The 16,494-nt window shown below is 39.9% G+C and overlaps 1 long non-coding RNA gene across 1 annotated transcript in view; it reads left to right on the top strand.

The window, feature by feature from the left end:
• Positions 1-16,494, top strand: part of LOC137217635 (uncharacterized) — a 59,025-nt gene that overhangs the window by 29,724 nt on the left and 12,807 nt on the right. The window contains exon 2 of the long non-coding RNA XR_010940155.1: positions 3,346-3,475. This is a non-coding gene — a long non-coding RNA (uncharacterized lncRNA). The remainder of the gene's footprint in view (positions 1-3,345; positions 3,476-16,494) is intronic.

The raw sequence follows: 16,494 nt of genomic DNA, 5'->3' as shown, positions 1-16,494 counted from the left end.
TTGTTTGCTCAGTGCTCCTGGGGGCTCCTTTGGTTCCCTGTTCTGACATCAGAACTATTAAAAGATAAACTGAGGCATATTAAAAATTCTTAGAGTTCTTCTGAGCAAAAATCAGTTTGAATCGGGCAGGGCCACATCAGAAGTGGTTAGGGGTGCTTCTCTGACAGGAGCCGGGGGAAAGACATATAGAGACCATCCAAAAGCAAAGTCAGTAAATTATTAATTGGCTGTGGCTTCAAGCCTAGTTGGCTGTTTGTGATTGGTCATTCTTAGCATTTTGATTTCATAACCTTGACGCATTTACAAGCTTAGATTTCAGTTTGCTTACGTGGGCTTCTACGGCATTATGGCCACCTCCGTCTAATGGCCTTGTTTAATTAATTTAACAGGATCCTATATTTAAACCTCTCACAAAATAGTCATTTACCGGGTCAACTTCCTCTGTCAGCTAATTTTACTGAGTGGATTTCTCTATAACTGTAGCTATCCTCTTCCAGGTCTTTGGGGTTTTTTGCCTCAACTGTTAGAATCAATATTACTTTAGGTTTAATAGTTTCTATCTTATAAAATTTTTTAAAAATCAGCACAAACGTGAAAATAAGAAGGCAAGGAATAAAGAAGGTCTTTTAGCTTTACTTTTAGGCCTGGGTTGATAGATATGCACCAGGCCGGAATTGGTGTTTCATTCATTCATTCAGTTTACTAGTTGCATAATATTACAGGAATACAAATTTGAAATATGTGCAGTCCTTCCAGCGGTTTGCTATGGCGATAAAACTTCTAACAACTAAAGCCATTGGTAGTGCTTAATACCCTAAATGCTGATGTCTAAGTAGGGGAAGTCCCATGAAGGTTCCTAGATGGGAGAGAGAACCTGTCTACTGGGGTTGGCTTGAGCAGGTGAGGTGGGAGCAAAAGAATATCGAGGATAGTCTTAGCACTTGATTGGCCTTTCATATGAACCTAATAGAGTGGGTAGGGTCTTGGAAAGAGGGTTTGAGATGGAGAAAGTATTAGAAGGAGGAAAAAGCATGAGGGAAAGCATTTTGGTCAGCTGTGGGGCTCATATGCAGATGAAGGTGGTACTTAGATTACTGTAAAGGTGTCAGAAATGAAGTGCTAGAAATTGTTTGCACATGGGTTAGGTAGAGAGCAGGGAAAAGTTGGATATGAGGCTCAAGATTTATTGTATAAGTACAAACTTTTTAATTTCTGTGTAGGAGTGGTGCATTAGCCCTCAGAATGTGCCTCATAGACCTTCGTACACTGTGCAACAGCTGTCCCAGGGCCCCAGCCCTACAGTGCGGAATCCACTGTGGATCTTGCTTCTCAGGGGCCGCTCCCCAACAATGACTGAGCAGGCTGGGGATACTAAGGCATGCTGTTCCAGGAGACACAAACTCCTTTGTCAGTTGACCTTGGCTCAAGAACTCCCAGACAGCTTTACTGAACCTTCCTTAGACATTAAGGGAGTCTGGGATGTTTCCACCCATGAGAAGATGGGTGTGTCAGCTCTCTTAGCCTTGCCTGGCTCCATCCGTATTTCTCTTTGCACAAGCATTTTCACTAATAAAATCTTTATACATTTAATCTCATCTTGACTTAGGACCAGGACTAACTCAAAGTGTTTAAGGGTGGCAACCTGGTTGGAGGTGTATGGCTTGGGAGATTGTCTTGAAGAGGTGTTTGTATGGCGAGCACGTTGCTTTTGTTTCGATTTCATGGGTATCTGAGGAGACTTCGGTGGGACTGGTGAAGATTATGGAGGTCTATAGCACCCCCTAGGCTACGCTGCGTGTTGGTGGTGGGGAGTCACAAAGTTTTTGACTTGTTACAAGAATGGTGATACAGATTATTTCGTATTTCAGTCATATACTATGGCTAAAATTGTATATATTATATATGACTAAAGAAAACATTATTTGAACTCTAGTTAATTCAATGTAAACTCAAAATAATGAATAATAATAATTTGGGCCTCTAGTTCTGTGCTTCTGACTCAGAACTGGTGTCTTAAGTCTCTGACAAAGACAGCTTAAAAATTCTTTTCTCCACTAATTTTTTTCCCTCAGTATCCTTTTAATACATTTTATCAGGAATTACGACATGGCCATACAATTTCGTAATTTATACTGCTCCTTCTTTGTATAATTTGTGAAAGAACTCTTATGATACCCAGAAATTACTTTAACTCAGTTTAATATTAATAATATCAATATTAATAAAGACATATGTTAAAGCATGCACCTGTTCCTCAGCTTTGTGTTATGCTTTGTCTTGCATTGAAATAATTCTGTGTTTAGGAACTTGCCGTTGGTTGCCTTGGATATCACGGTACTGTTACAACTTTAGGCTGTGACTTTGCTGCAGGTGCTATTAACGGGAGGAGACAATAGTCTGCCGGGCAGAAGCAGAGGAGGGAAAACTGGATTCCCACACATGCTGCGGCCTTGGCCACTCGCACACGTTATATGCATCTGTGAAAATAACTTATACCAGGACTACATGCAACAAATAAAGTAAGACTGCTCAGAAAGTTAACAAGAGTGAAGGGATGAGGCAGCAACAGGAGGCTGGGTGCTGACTGAGGGCACTTGAAGGGCATTGCATCGGCAGCACTAAAGGGGCGACCAGGCACACTGGGGGGCAAGGACAGAGGAAGCCACCTAGAGGATCTATGCTCGTGAGAGTAAGCCAAGACTTTGAACCCAGTGAGTAGAAGGGAAGGAGGAAATGGCCAGTGGTTTTGATTCGCCTGCACTTTGGGAGAATAGGAGCGTTTAGTATCCTTTGTGGAAAGCACGCGCTTCCTTCTGAGTGACTGAGGGGTTATTTAGCAAATGCAAAACCATTCAGGCCTCTTGTCTTTACATGTAAAACTGTCCTGTCATTGTTTTATTGCTCTGGGAATATTCTAGAAAATTGGTGCCTCATTTATCCATGAAGACTTCCATTCATCTGCTAAGCCCCTGAGCACAAAGATGCATTCCAAAATTGGAAGGGGTTTAATGGATACTTTCCATCGACCTTACTGCTCTTGGATTTTGTTGGCAATATTGACTTCTGCTTATAGTAAAATGGGTTTTTCTCTAGTAAATGTTTGTTCTTGTGCAGAAAAATGTGAAAGAAACCTTATAATTCATTGTTCTCAGTAGTTTCATAAAGTTAGTCATTATTTAAATTGAGGGTGGTCGAGGTAGAAAAGTCTAAAGAACATCCGTGGTGTTCCCAGAAGAAGTATTCTTGCCAATGAGTAAAACTCAGTGAATCACACTGTTCTTTAAAAGTGCACAGCGCGTTTTGTGCAAGGAAGATAGTCTAAACGAGATATCATTTGTCTCATAGGTGGATGGAAACGAGACCAAGAGAAAAAAATAAGTGACTTAGTAACTTAACTTTACCCAGAGAGTGGAACATAAAATGCAAGATTTCAAACCCTGCCCTTCCATTTCATCTTCATCTTTGAAAAATACAGGTGAGTGTTTATTAATCATTTTCAAAGTTGACCTAGTGGCTATGGAAACAGAAAGTGGCCAAGACAGCAGTGCTGATCTGACGCAAGATTCTTTTCTTCTTCTTGCAAACATCATTAGGGTGATATTGTTTTCTTATTCATGAGCTGAAAATGTGACTTGATTCTTTTTTTCTCTCGACAACAAAGAAGAATGGCGAGGGTGTGGGGAGGTGGGCTGGGCTGGCTAGCTAGTCCGGTTTTTGCCAGCAATAAATGACAAATGCTTCCTGTATTTGAACTCTTCTGGGAGTTTCTTTCCAGTCCTTGCCTCTTCCCAGCCACCCACAGTGAATGTCTGGCCATGTGAAGGCCACCTGGCCTGAACACTGTGTTAAACCAGCTTGGCAAGGTATGACACTCCCACTCCCGTGGTAAGTGGCGTTGGGAAGAACTGTTGGCTGCATTATTCTGCAGGATGGAACACTGAGAGTGTACAAATCCATGTGCTGGGGAGATATAGGGCTACACCCCCAATCACAGGTGACTAGTAAGCCCATCTGGCTCTCTCCGCCCAGGTCTCCTGGGCTGACCACTCTTTGAGCCTCTGGTAAAGTGCAGAGGGGAGCCATGTGTACCAGCAATGGTCTCCTCTCATCTGCCACACCTTCCCTGCTTCCTCTGGGCTTCCAGGATGCCACACTCATCTGGTCTTCCTCCTACCCCAGCCGTGTGCTTCCTGCTCCTTCTCTGCCTCTGCCTTTCCCTCTATCAGAGTGCCAGAGGCTGAACTCTGCCAGGTGGCTGGGGATCACACTAACTACCAGGAGTCAAGACTTTAGAATTCTCTGTGTGTGTGTGTGTGTGTGTGTGTGTGTGTGTGTGTGTGTGTGTGTGTGTGCTATATTGTATGTATTATATAATATACTCATATAGTATTCAAAGCCATATATGTATAAACATATATACATATACATATGTATTTATTTAAATTCATGCATGTATGTACACATAGATACACATATTATTTTTTTCTTCCTTTTTTTTTTGCCAACTTATTGCCCTCAAGGTCCATCTGTGTTACAAATGGCAAGATTTCATTCTTTTTTATAGCTGAATAGTACTCCATGTTGTATATATACTCCAATTTCTTTTTATTTTTAATTTTTAAAATTTTTTTAACATCTTTATTGGAGTATAATTGCTTTACAATGGTGTGTTAGTTTCTGCTTTATAACAAAGTGAATCAGTTATACATATACATATGTTCCCATATCTCTGCCCTCTTGCGTCTCCCTCCCTCCCACCCTCCCTATCCCACCCCTCCAGGTGGTCACAAAGCACCAAGCTGATCTCCCTGTGCTATGTGGCTGCTTCCCACTAGCTATCTGCCTTACGTTTGTTAGTGTGTATATGTCCATGACTCTCTCTCGCTTTGTCACAGCTTACCCTTCCCCCTCCCCATATCCTCAAGTCCATTCTCTAGTAGGTCTGTGTCTTTATTCCTGTCTTACCCCTAGGTTCTTCATGACATTTTTTTTTCTTAAATTCCATATATATGTGTTAGCATATGGTATTTGTCTTTCTCTTTCTGACCTACTTCACTCTGTATGACAGACTCTAGGTCTATCCACCTCATTACAAATAGCTCAATTTCGTTTCTTTTTATGGCTGAGTAATATTCCATTGTATATATGTGCCACATCGTCTTTATCCATTCATCCGATGATGGACACTTAGGTTGTTTCCATCTCCAGGCTATTGTAAATAGAGCTGCAAAGAACATTTTGGTACATGACTCTTTTTGAATTATGGTTTTCTCAGGGAATATGCCCAGTAGTGGGATTGCTGGGTCATATGGTAGTTCTATTTGTAGTTTTTTAAGGAACCTCCATACTGTTCTCCACAGTGGCTGTATCAATTTACATTCCCACCAACAGTGCAAGAGGGTTCCCTTTTCTCCACACCCTCTCCAGCATTTATTGTTTCTAGATTTTTTGATGATGGCCATTCTGACTGGTGTGAGATGATATCTCATTGTAGTTTTGATTTGCATTTCTCTAATGATTAATGATGTTGAGCATTCTTTCATGTGTTTGTTGGCAGTCTGTATATCTTCTTTGCAGAAATGTCTATTTAGGTCTTCTGCCCATTTTTGGATTGGGTTGTTTGTTTTTTTGTTATTGAGCTGCATGAGCTGCTTATAAATTTTGGAGATTAATCCTTTGTCAGTTGCTTCATTTGCAAATATTTTCTCCCATTCTGAGGGTTGTCTTTTGGTCTTGTTTATGGTTTCCTTTGCTGTGCAGAAGCTTTGAAGTTTCATTAGGTCCCATTTGTTTATTTTTGTTTTTATTGCCATTTCCCTAGGAGGTGGGTCAAAAAGGATCTTGCTGTGATTTATGTCATAGAGTGTTCTGCCTATGTTTTCCTCTAAGAGTTTGATAGTTTCTGGCCTTACATTTAGGTCTTTAATCCATTTTGAGCTTATTTTTGTGTATGGTGTTAGGGAGTGATCTAATCTCATACTTTTACATGTACCTGTCCAGTTTTCCCAGCACCACTTATTGAAGAGGCTGTCCTTTCTCCACTGTACGTTCCTGCCTCCTTTATCAAAGATAAGGTGACCATATGTGTGTGGGTTTCTCTCTGGGCTTTCTATCCTGTTCCATTGATCTCTCCTTCTGTTTTTGTGCCAGTACCATACTGTCTTGATTAATGTAGCTTTGTAGTATAGTCTGAAGTCAGGGAGCCTGATTCCTCCAGCTCCTTTTTTCTTTCTCAAGATTGCTTTGGCTATTCGGAGTCTTTTGTGTTTCCAAACAAATTGTGAAATTTTTTGTTCTAGTTCTGTAAAAAATGCCAGTGGTAGTTTGATAGGGATTGCATTGAATCTGTAGATTCCTTTGGGTAGTAGAGTCATTTTCACAGTGTTGATTCTTCCAATCCAAGAACATGGTATATCTCTCCATCTGTTTGTATCATCTTTAATTTCTTTCATCAGTGTCTTATAATTTTCTGCATACAGGTCTTTTGTCTCCTTAGGTAGGTTTATTCCTAGATATTTTATTCTTTTTGTTGCAATGGTAAATGGGAGTGTTTTCTTGATTTCACTTTCAGACTTTTCATCATTAGTGTATAGGAATGCCAGAGATTTCTGTGCCTTAATTTTGTATCCTGCTACTTTACCAAATTCATTGATTAGCTCTAGTAGTTTTCTTGTAGCATCTTTAGGATTCTCTATGTATAGTATCATGTCATCCGCAAACAGTGACAGCTTTACTTCTTCTTTTCCGATTTGGATTCCTTTTATTTCCTTTTCTTCTCTGATTGCTGTGGCTAAAACTTCCAAAACTATGTTGAATAAGAGTGGTGAGAGTGGGCAACCTTGTCTTGTTCCTGGTCTTAGTGGAAAGGCTTTCAGTTTTTCACCATTGAGGACAATGTTAGCTGTGGGTTTGTCATATATGGCCTTTATCATGTTGAGGAAAGTTCCCTCTATGCCTACTTTCTGCAAGGTTTTTATCATAAATGGGTGTTGAATTTTGTCAAACGCTTTCTCTGCATCTATTGAGATGATCATATGGCTTTTCTCCTTCAGTTTTTTAATATGGTGTATCACGTTGATTGATTCGCGTATATTGAAGAATCCTTGCATCTCTGGGATAAATCCCACTTGATCATGGTGTATGATCCTCTTAATATGTTGTTGGATTCTGTTTGCTAGCATTTTGTTGAGGATTTTGGCATCTATGTTCATCAGTGATATTGGCCTATAGTTTTCTTTCTTTGTGACATCCTTGTCTGGTTTTGGTATCAGGGTGATGGTGGCCTCGAAGAAGAGTTTGGGAGTGTTCCTCCCTCTGCTATATTTTGGAAGAGTTTGAGAAGGATAGGTGTTAGCTCTTCTCTAAATGTTTGATAGAATTCGCCTGTGAAGCCATCTGGTCCTGGGCTTTTGTTTTTTGGAAGATTTTTAATCACAGTTTCAATTTCATTGCTTGTGATTGGTCTGTTCATATTTTGTATTTCTTCCTGATTCAGTCTTGGCAGGTTGTGCTTTTCTAAGAATTTGTCCATTTCTTCCAGATTGTCCATTTTATTGGCATAGAGTTGCTTGTAGTAATCTCTCATGATCTTTTGTATTTCTGCAGTGTCAGTTGTTACTTCTCCTTTTTCATTTCTAATTCTATTTGATTTGAGTCTTCTCCCTTTTTTTCTTGATGAGTCTGGCTAATGGTTTATCAATTTTGTTTATCTTCTGAAAGAACCAGCTTTTAGTTTTATTGATCTTTGCTATCGTTTCCTTCATTTCTTTTTCATTTATTTCTGATCTGATTTTTATGCTTTCTTTCCTTCTGCTAACTTTGGGGTATTTTTGTTCTTCTTTCTCTAATTGCTTGAGGTGCAAGGTTAGGTTGTTTGTTCGAGATGTTTCCAGTTTCTTAAGGTAGGATTGTATTGCTATAAACTTCCCTCTTAGAACTGCTATGGCCGCATCCCATAGATTTTGGGTCGTCCTGTCTCCATTGTCATTTGTTTCTAGGTATTTTTTTATTTCCTCTTTGATTTCTTCAGTGATCACTTCATTATTAAGTAGTGTATTGTTTAGCCTCCATGTGTTTGTATTTTTTACAGATCTTTTCCTGTAATTGATATCTAGTCTCATGGCGTTGTGGTCGGAAAAGATACTTGATACAATTTCAATTTTATTAAGTTTACCAAGGCTTTATTTGTGACCCAAGATATGATCTATCCTGGAGAATGTTCCATGAGCACTTGAGAAAAATGTGTATTCTGTTGTTTTTGGATGGAATGTCCTATAAATATCAATTAAGTCCATCTTGTTTAATGTATCATTTAAAGCTTGTGTTTCCTTATTTATTTTCATTTGGATGATCTGTCTATTGGTGAAAGTGGGGTGTTAAAGTCCCCTACTATGAATGTGTTACTGTCGATTTCCCCTTTTATGGCTGTTAGTATTTGCCTTATGTATTGAGGTGCTCCTATGTTGGGTGCATAAATATTTATAATTGTTATATCTTCTTCTTGGATCGATCCCTTGATCATTACGTAGTGTCCTTCTTTGTCTCTTCTAATAGTCCTTATTTTAAAGTCTATTTTGTCTGATATGAGAATTGCTACTCCAGCTTTCTTTTGGTTTCCATTTGCATGGAATATCTTTTTCCATCCCCTTACTTTCAGTCTGTATGTGTCTCTAGGTCTGAAGTGGGTCTCTTGTAGACAGCAAATATATGGGTCTTGTTTTTGTATCCATTCAGCCAATCTGTGTCTTTTGGTGGGAGCATTTAGTCCATTTACATTTAAGGTAATTATCGATATGTATGTTCCTATTCCCATTTTCTTAATTGTTTTGGGTTTGTTATTGTAGGTCTTTTCCTCCTCTTGTGTTTCTTGCCTAGAGAAGTTTCTTTAGCATTTGTTGTAAAGCTGGTTTGGTGGTGCTGAACTCTCTCAGCTTTTGCTTGTCTGTAAAGGTTTTAATTTCTCCATCAAATCTGAATGAGATCCTTGCTGGGTAGAGTAATCTTGGTTGCAGGTTTTTCTCCTTCATCACTTTAAATATGTCCTGCCAGTCCCTTCTGGCTTGCAGAGTTTCTGCTGAAAGATCAGCTGTTAACCTTATGGGGATTCCCTTGTGTGTTATTTGTTGTTTTTCCCTTGCTGCTTTTAATATGTTTTCTTTGTATTTAATTTTTGACAGTTTGATTAATATGTGTCTTGGCGTGTTTCTCCTTGGATTTATCCTGTATGGGACTCTCTGTGCTTCCTGGACTTGATTAACTATTTCCTTTCCCATATTAGGGAAGTTTTCAACTATAATCTCTTCAAATATTTTCTCAGTCCCTTTCTTTTTCTCTTCTTCTTCTGGAACCCCTGTAATGCGAATGTTGGTGCGTTTAATGTTGTCCCAGAGGTCTGTGAGACTGTCCTCAGTTCTTTTCATTCTTTTTTCTTTATTCTGCTCTGCAGTAGCTATTTCCACTATTTTATCTTCCAGGTCACTTATCCGTTCTTCTGCCTCAGTTATTCTGCTATTGATCCCATCTAGAGTGTTTTTAATTTCATTTATTGTGTTGTTCATTGTTGCTTGTTTCATCTTTAGTTCTTCTAGGTCCTTGTTAGATGTTTCTTGCATTTTGTCCATTCTATTTCCAAGATTTTGGATCATCTTTACTATCATTATTCTGAATTCTTTTTCAGGTAGACTGCCTATTTCCTCTTCATTTGTTAGGTCTGGTGGGTTTTTATCTTGCTCCTTCATCTGCTGTGCGTTTTTCTGTCTTCTCATTTTGCTTATCTTACTGTGTTTGGGGTCTCCTTTTTGCAGGCTGCATGTTCGTAGTTCCCGTTGTTTTTGGTGTCTGCCCCAGTGGCTAAGTTGGTACAGTGGGCTGTGTAGGCTTCCTGGTGGAGGGGACCAGTGGCTGTGTTCTGGTGCATGAGGCTGGATCTTGTCTTTCTGGTGGGCAGGTCCACCTCTGGTGGTGTGTTTTGGTGTGTCTGTGGACTTATTATGACTTTAGGCAGCCTCTCTGCTAATGGGTGGGGTTGTGTTCCTGTTTTGCTAGTTGTTTGGCATAGGATGTCCAGCACTGTAGCTTGCTGGTCATTGAGTGAAGCTGGGTGCTGGTGTCGAGATGGAGATCTCTGGGAGATTTTCGCCATTTGATATTATGTGGAGCTGGGAGGTCTCTTGTGGACCAGTATCCTGAAGTTGGCTCTCCCACCTCAGAGGCACAGCACTGACTGCTGGCTGCAGCACCAAGAGCCTTCATCCACGCGGCTCAGAATAAAAGGGAGAAAAAGTAGAAAGAAAGAATTAATAGAAGTAGAAAGAAAGGAGGGAGGGAGGGAGGAAGGAAGGAAGGAAGGAGGGAAGGAGGGAAGGAAGGAAAAAAAGAAAGAAGGAAGATAAAGTAAAATAAAATAAGATAAAATATAATAAAGTTATTAAAATAAGAAAATTTTTAAGAGAAAAAAAGAAAAAAATTAAAAAAAAAAAAAACAACCGATGGATAGAACCCTAGAACCAATGGTGGAAGCAAAGCTATACAGACAAAATCTCACACAGAAGCATACACACTCACAAAAAGAGGAAAAGGGGAAAAAATCATAAATGTTGCTCTCAAAGTCCACCTCCTCAGTTTTGGATGATTCCTTGTCTAAAGGTGGGAGGGAGGGAAAGAAAGAAAGAAAGAAAAAAGATAAAATAAAGTTATTAAAATAAAAAATAATTATTAAGGAAAAAATTAAAAAGAAAAACAAAAAATGGACAGATAGAACCCTAGGACAAATGGTGGAAGCAAAGCTATACAGACAAAATCTCACACAGAAGCATACACATACACACTCACAAAAAGAGGAAAAGGGGAAAAAAATTATAAATCTTCCTCTCAAAGTCCACCTCCTTAATTTGGGATGATTCGTTGTCTATTCATGTATTCCACAGATGCAGGTGCATCAAGTTGATTGTGGAGCTTTAATCCCCTGCTCCTGAGGCTGCTGGGAGAGATTTCCCTTTCTCTTCTTTGTTCTCACAGCTCCCAGGGGCTCAGCTTTGGATTTGGCCCTGCCTCTGCGTGTAGGTCACCGGAGGGCGTCTGTTCTTCGCTCAGACAGGACGGGGTTAAAGGAGCCGCTCATTCGGGGGCACTGGCTCACTCAGGCCCGGGGGGGGGGGGGGAGGGAGGGGCACGGAATGCGGGGCGGGCCTGCAGCGGCAGAGGCCGGCGTGACGTTGAACCAGCCAGAGGCGCGCCGTGCGTTCTTCCGGGCGAGTTGTCCCTGGATCCCGGGACCCGGGCAGTGGCGGGCTGCACAGGCTCCCCGGAAGGGGGGTGTGGATAGTGACCTGTGCTCGCACACAGGCTTCTTGGTGGCGGCAGCAGCGGCCTTAGCGTCTCATGCCCGTCTCTGGAGTCCGCGCTTTTAGCCGTGGCTCGTGCCCGTCTCTGGAGCTCCTTTAAGCAGCGCTCTTAATCCCCTCTCCTCGGGCACCAGGAAACAAAGAGGGAAGAAAAAGTCTCTTGCCTCTTAGGCAGGTCCAGACTCTTTCCCGGACTCCCTCCCGGCTAGCCGTGGTGCACTAGCCCCTTCAGGCTGTGTTCACGCCGCCAACCCCAGTCCTCTCCCTGCGCTCCGACCGAAGCCGGAGGCTCAACTCCAGGCCCCGCCCACCCCGGCGGGTGAGCAGACAAGCCTCTCGGGCTGGTGAGTGCCGGTCGGCACCGATCCTCTGTGCGGGAATCTCCCCGCTTTGCCCTCCGCACCCCTGTTGCTGTGCTCTCCTCCGCGGCTCCGAAGCTTTCCTCCTCTGCCACCCGCAATCTCCACCCGCGAAGGGGCTTCCTAGTGTATGGAAACCTTTCCTCCTTCACAGCTCCCTCCCACTGGTGCAGGTCCCGTCCCTATCCTTTTGTCTCTGTTTATTCTTTTTTCTTTTGCCCTACCCAGGTACGTGGGGAGTTTCTTGCCTTTTGGGAGGTCTGAGGTCTTCTGCCAGTTGGTGTTCTGTAGGAGTTGTTCCACGTGTAGATGTATTTCTGGTGTATCTGTGGGGAGGAAGGTGATCTCCACGTCTTACTCTTCCACCATCTTCCCGGAAGCCCCTCTCCAACTTCTTTATCCATTCACTCATCAATGGACGCTTATGTTGTTTCCGTACCTTGGCTATTGTAAATAATGCTGGAGTAAACATGGGAGTGCAGATATCTTTTTGAGTTAGTGTTTTCGTTTTCTTTGGTTAAATACCAAAAATGGAATTGCTGGATCATAAGATAGTTCTATTCTTAATTTTTTAGGAAACCCTCTTACTGTTTGCCATAGTGGCTGCACCACCAACAGTTTACATTACCACCAACAGTATACAAGGGTTCCCTTTTCTCCACATCTTCACCAACACTTGTTGTTTCTTGTCTTTTTGATAATAGCCATTCTAACAGCTGTGAGGTGGTACCTCATTGTGGTTTAGGTTTGCATTTCTCTGATGATAAATGATGCTGAGCATCTTTTCATGTAGCTGTTGGCCATGTGTATGTCTTCTTTGGAAAAATGTCTATTCAGATCTTCTGCCCATTTTTAAATTGGATTGCTTGTTTTTTGTTTTGTTTTGTTTTTTGTTTTGTTTTGCTATTGAGTTGTATGACTTCTTTATGTATTGTGGATATTAGCCGCTTATCAGATATGTGACTTGCATATATTATTTTCCATTCGGTAGGTTGCCTTTTCATTTTGTTGATGGTTTCCTTTGCTGTGCAGAGCTTTTTTGTTTGAGGTAGTCCCATTACTTATTTTTGCTTTTGTCACTTTTGCTTTCTTGTGTCAAAAAATCATCTCCAAGACCTCTGTTAGGGAGCTTACTGCCTATGTTTTCTTCTAGGAGTTTTATGATTTCAAGTCTTATGTTCAAGTCTTAATTCATTTTGAGTTAATTTTTGTTTACGGTGTAAGATAGTGGTCAAGTTTCATTCTTTTGCCTGTGGCTGTCCAGTTTTCCCAATACCATTTATTGAAGAGACTTTCCTCTCCCCATTGTATATTCTTGGCTCCTTTGTCATAAATTAATTGACCATATATGTGTGGATTTATTTCTGAGGTCTCTATTCTGTTCCATTTATCTATGTGTCTGTTTTTATGCTAATACCATACTTTTTTGATTAGTATAATTTTGTAATATAGTTTGAAATCAGAGAGTATGATACCTCCAGCTTTGTTTTTCTTTCTCAGGATTGCTTTGGATATTTAGGGTCTTTTGTGCTTCCATACAAATTTAAGGATTGTTTATTTCTGTGAAAAATGCCATTGGACTTTTGATAGGGATTGCATTGAATCTGCCTATTGCTTTGGGTAGTATAGACATTTTAACAGTATTAATTCTTCTAATCTATGAGCACGGAATATCTTTCTATTTATTTGTGTCTTCCTCAATTGCTTTCATTAATGTTTTATAGTTTTCAATATACAGGATTTTTACCTCCTTGGTTAAATTTATTTCAAGGTATTTTATTCTTTTTGATGCAATTGTAAATGGGATTGTTTTCTTAATTTCTCTGATATTTTGTTATTAGTGTATAGAAACACTACAGATTTTTTGTGTATTGATTTTGTATCCTGAAACTTTACTGAATTCATTTATTAGTTCTAACAGTTTTTTTGATGGAGTCTTTAGGTTTTCTATGTATAATATCATGTCATCTACAAATAGTGATAATTTTACTTCTTCCTTTCCAGTTTGGGTGCCCTTTATTTCTTTTTCTTGCCTATTTGCTCAGGCTAGGACTTCCCATACTATGTTGAATAAAAGTGGCAAGAGTGAGCATCCTTGCTTTGTTCATGATCTTAGAGGAAAAGCTTTCAGGTTTTCACTGTTGAGTATGATTTTTTTAAAAGCACATCTATGTGAGTTGTATAAACTGTATGAAGATGTGTTGCACAGAACTGAATCTCCACACGAAAGTGATAGCCACAGTTTACAGAGTACTCATTCTGTGCTGAGCAATGTGCTAAAGTACATTCTATAGATTTTCTAATTAATCCTTATACAGGTTTCCTCTGCTATCCAAAAGTCAAGTGTTCCTATGAAACTTTTTGTAAGCTGAAATGATGTAAAGTGAATAAGCAGTTACCTCAGGACACATCTTGCTAATGCCTGCAAAAATAAATTGAGATAAAGCACAGATGCTCACAGACGTAGTTCAGGGCTGTGGTGGCTTGCTGCTGAGGTGCTGTGTGTAGTTCCTGAGGAAGGAGCTTGGTGGTACCAATCTCATTGCTCGGGGTGCATGCTCCCTCTATAAAGGCTTGCTGCAAAACAAATGCTAAATGCTATTTTCACATTTTCGCTTTTTTTTCATAAAAGCAAACATCCTCTTCATATTTCCTTAAGTTAGTGAAAACGGGTACTATTGTAGGTTTTTTTTTTTAGAGTAAAGTGGCATAAAGCAAACTTTCGAAAAGCAGGGGACCCCTGTAATAGGATTAATTAGAGGTACGTACTTTCACCATGGAAATGCTGGAAATGTGGAAACTGAGGCCTAGAAAGGCTAAGACGTTGGCTGAGGTTTGTATATCTAATATGACTAATCTAGGTTTGTTTCTCTCTCTCCAAATATAGTTCTCTTAACTAGAGCAGATTATATAACTGATAAACTGAGTGGTGATTGGGATATACCAGATCCTTTCACACATTTAATTTTTCTAAAAGGATATCCAGATGGTAGAGTAAGTTGAATCAAAATGAGCCAAGTCATACAAGGCTTTGGCATGGGAATAACTACTATGGTGGCCTGGTCTTATGATGTCTTGTGTCCATCAATTACTTGCTGTGGGGAAAAGGACTTCAAAAAGTGGTGTATTTTCCAGGCTAGTAGTTCAGGTAATAAAGGACTGCAAACATTGAGTTTAGACAATAACAGGAGAAACAAGGTGAAAAAGTACGGTTCTCAGTTCTAGGGTCCTGGAAATCCTCAGGTGGATAACGGAGGTCCAGGGCAGACAAATTCTGTGAGCTATAATATAATAGTGGTCTCCAAACTTATTTGTTTACATAGCACCTCAGCAAAAAAATGGTAAGACTATCCATATATGCCTGTGTCTTTGTATGTCTATACATGTTTACAGATGATGTACATATACTAAGAGATCTTTAAAGAGACTTAAATTTAGTAAAATTTTGTGAAGTAATGGATGAGTGTTGTCTCATGGTTTTAATGTTACTGAAAAATATAGTAGTGATTTGTTTTTGTGGTCTGGGTATTTAGTTTTTTAAATATTTTGCAAATTCTGATGGCTTCATGCTACCATTAGCCAACTTCTAAGGGGCAAAATATAGTTTTGTGGTAAGACTGATGGTTAACCGTAATGGGTGTTAATCCATATTTAGGTAGTCTTAATTTGACTTTATGTGGCTGATTTCTCCTCTGGTCTGATTGTATCAGTATTTTTCAAACTGCATATTGTAACCTATTGGATTATAATATTAGTAATAACGAATATTATTTTAAATAAAATATAAGAGAAAATATCAGAGTATATTACTAATAAGTATTGTTTTGAAAAACTATTATTTCAGTTATATACCTATATCCATATATATGTGTATATTTACATGATTCTATATACGTATGTAAATACTGAACCATGATGTAAAATGTGACATACAAACACTTTTGAAAATATTGAATTAGATCATTATTGTTTTTACCCAGGAGTTGTCGCCATTAAAGAGGTTATACTAGGGGAAGGAGAAGCGTAAACTCTACCATTTTCTTGCCTTTCTCTTGTGCTTGTATTGCTTTGCATTATTTTCAATCCTTGATTCCACTGCACAGAGCTTTTTAAGCCATTCGTGTGTTCTATGAGAGTTCATTTAGTAACAACTAGAGAATATAATCTGTAAATTCACTTAAGGCACATATCAACTGCAACAGAACAAAAATATTGCAGGTGCCCTACAGACTGTTTGCACACTCTTTTCCCTCGGGAAGTTTTCAGTAGCATACCTGGTTCATGACCTTCAGGCATCCTAAGAGAAAGCACTAATGACAATCTTTATATGACCTATTAGCAAAGCTGAATTTCTTTCCTATTATTTTAGACAAATACATATATATATATATATATATATTTAAAATATCTATTTATTTATTTGGCTGGGCCGGGTCTTAGTTGCGGCACGCAGGATCTTCGTTGCAGCATGTGGGATCTAGTTCCCTGACCAGGGATTGAACCCGGGCCCCCTGCATTGGCAGCGTGGAGTCTTAGCCACAGGACCACCAGGGAAGTCCCTAGACAAAAATATACGTAAATAAAAGTGCTGATGTTTTTCTCACTCACCCCAGTGGATCGTCTAGGGTCATGCCCCGTGGAGCATGTCCCCTACTTTGTAGACACTGACTCATAGGCATGGTGGTCAGGGGTTGCACCCCCTTCCTTCCGTTTTGACCTCATCTCACAGCATTCTTGTGCTTACCTACCTTCTCTAGTCTAACCACACTGAACACACCAAACAAGTTTCTGCC

This window comes from Pseudorca crassidens, chromosome X (assembly GCF_039906515.1).
Source record: "Pseudorca crassidens isolate mPseCra1 chromosome X, mPseCra1.hap1, whole genome shotgun sequence".
NCBI lineage: Eukaryota > Metazoa > Chordata > Mammalia > Artiodactyla > Delphinidae > Pseudorca > Pseudorca crassidens.
The sequence above is the reverse complement of the archived record's forward strand: the minus strand, read 5'-3'. Positions and strand labels throughout refer to the sequence as shown.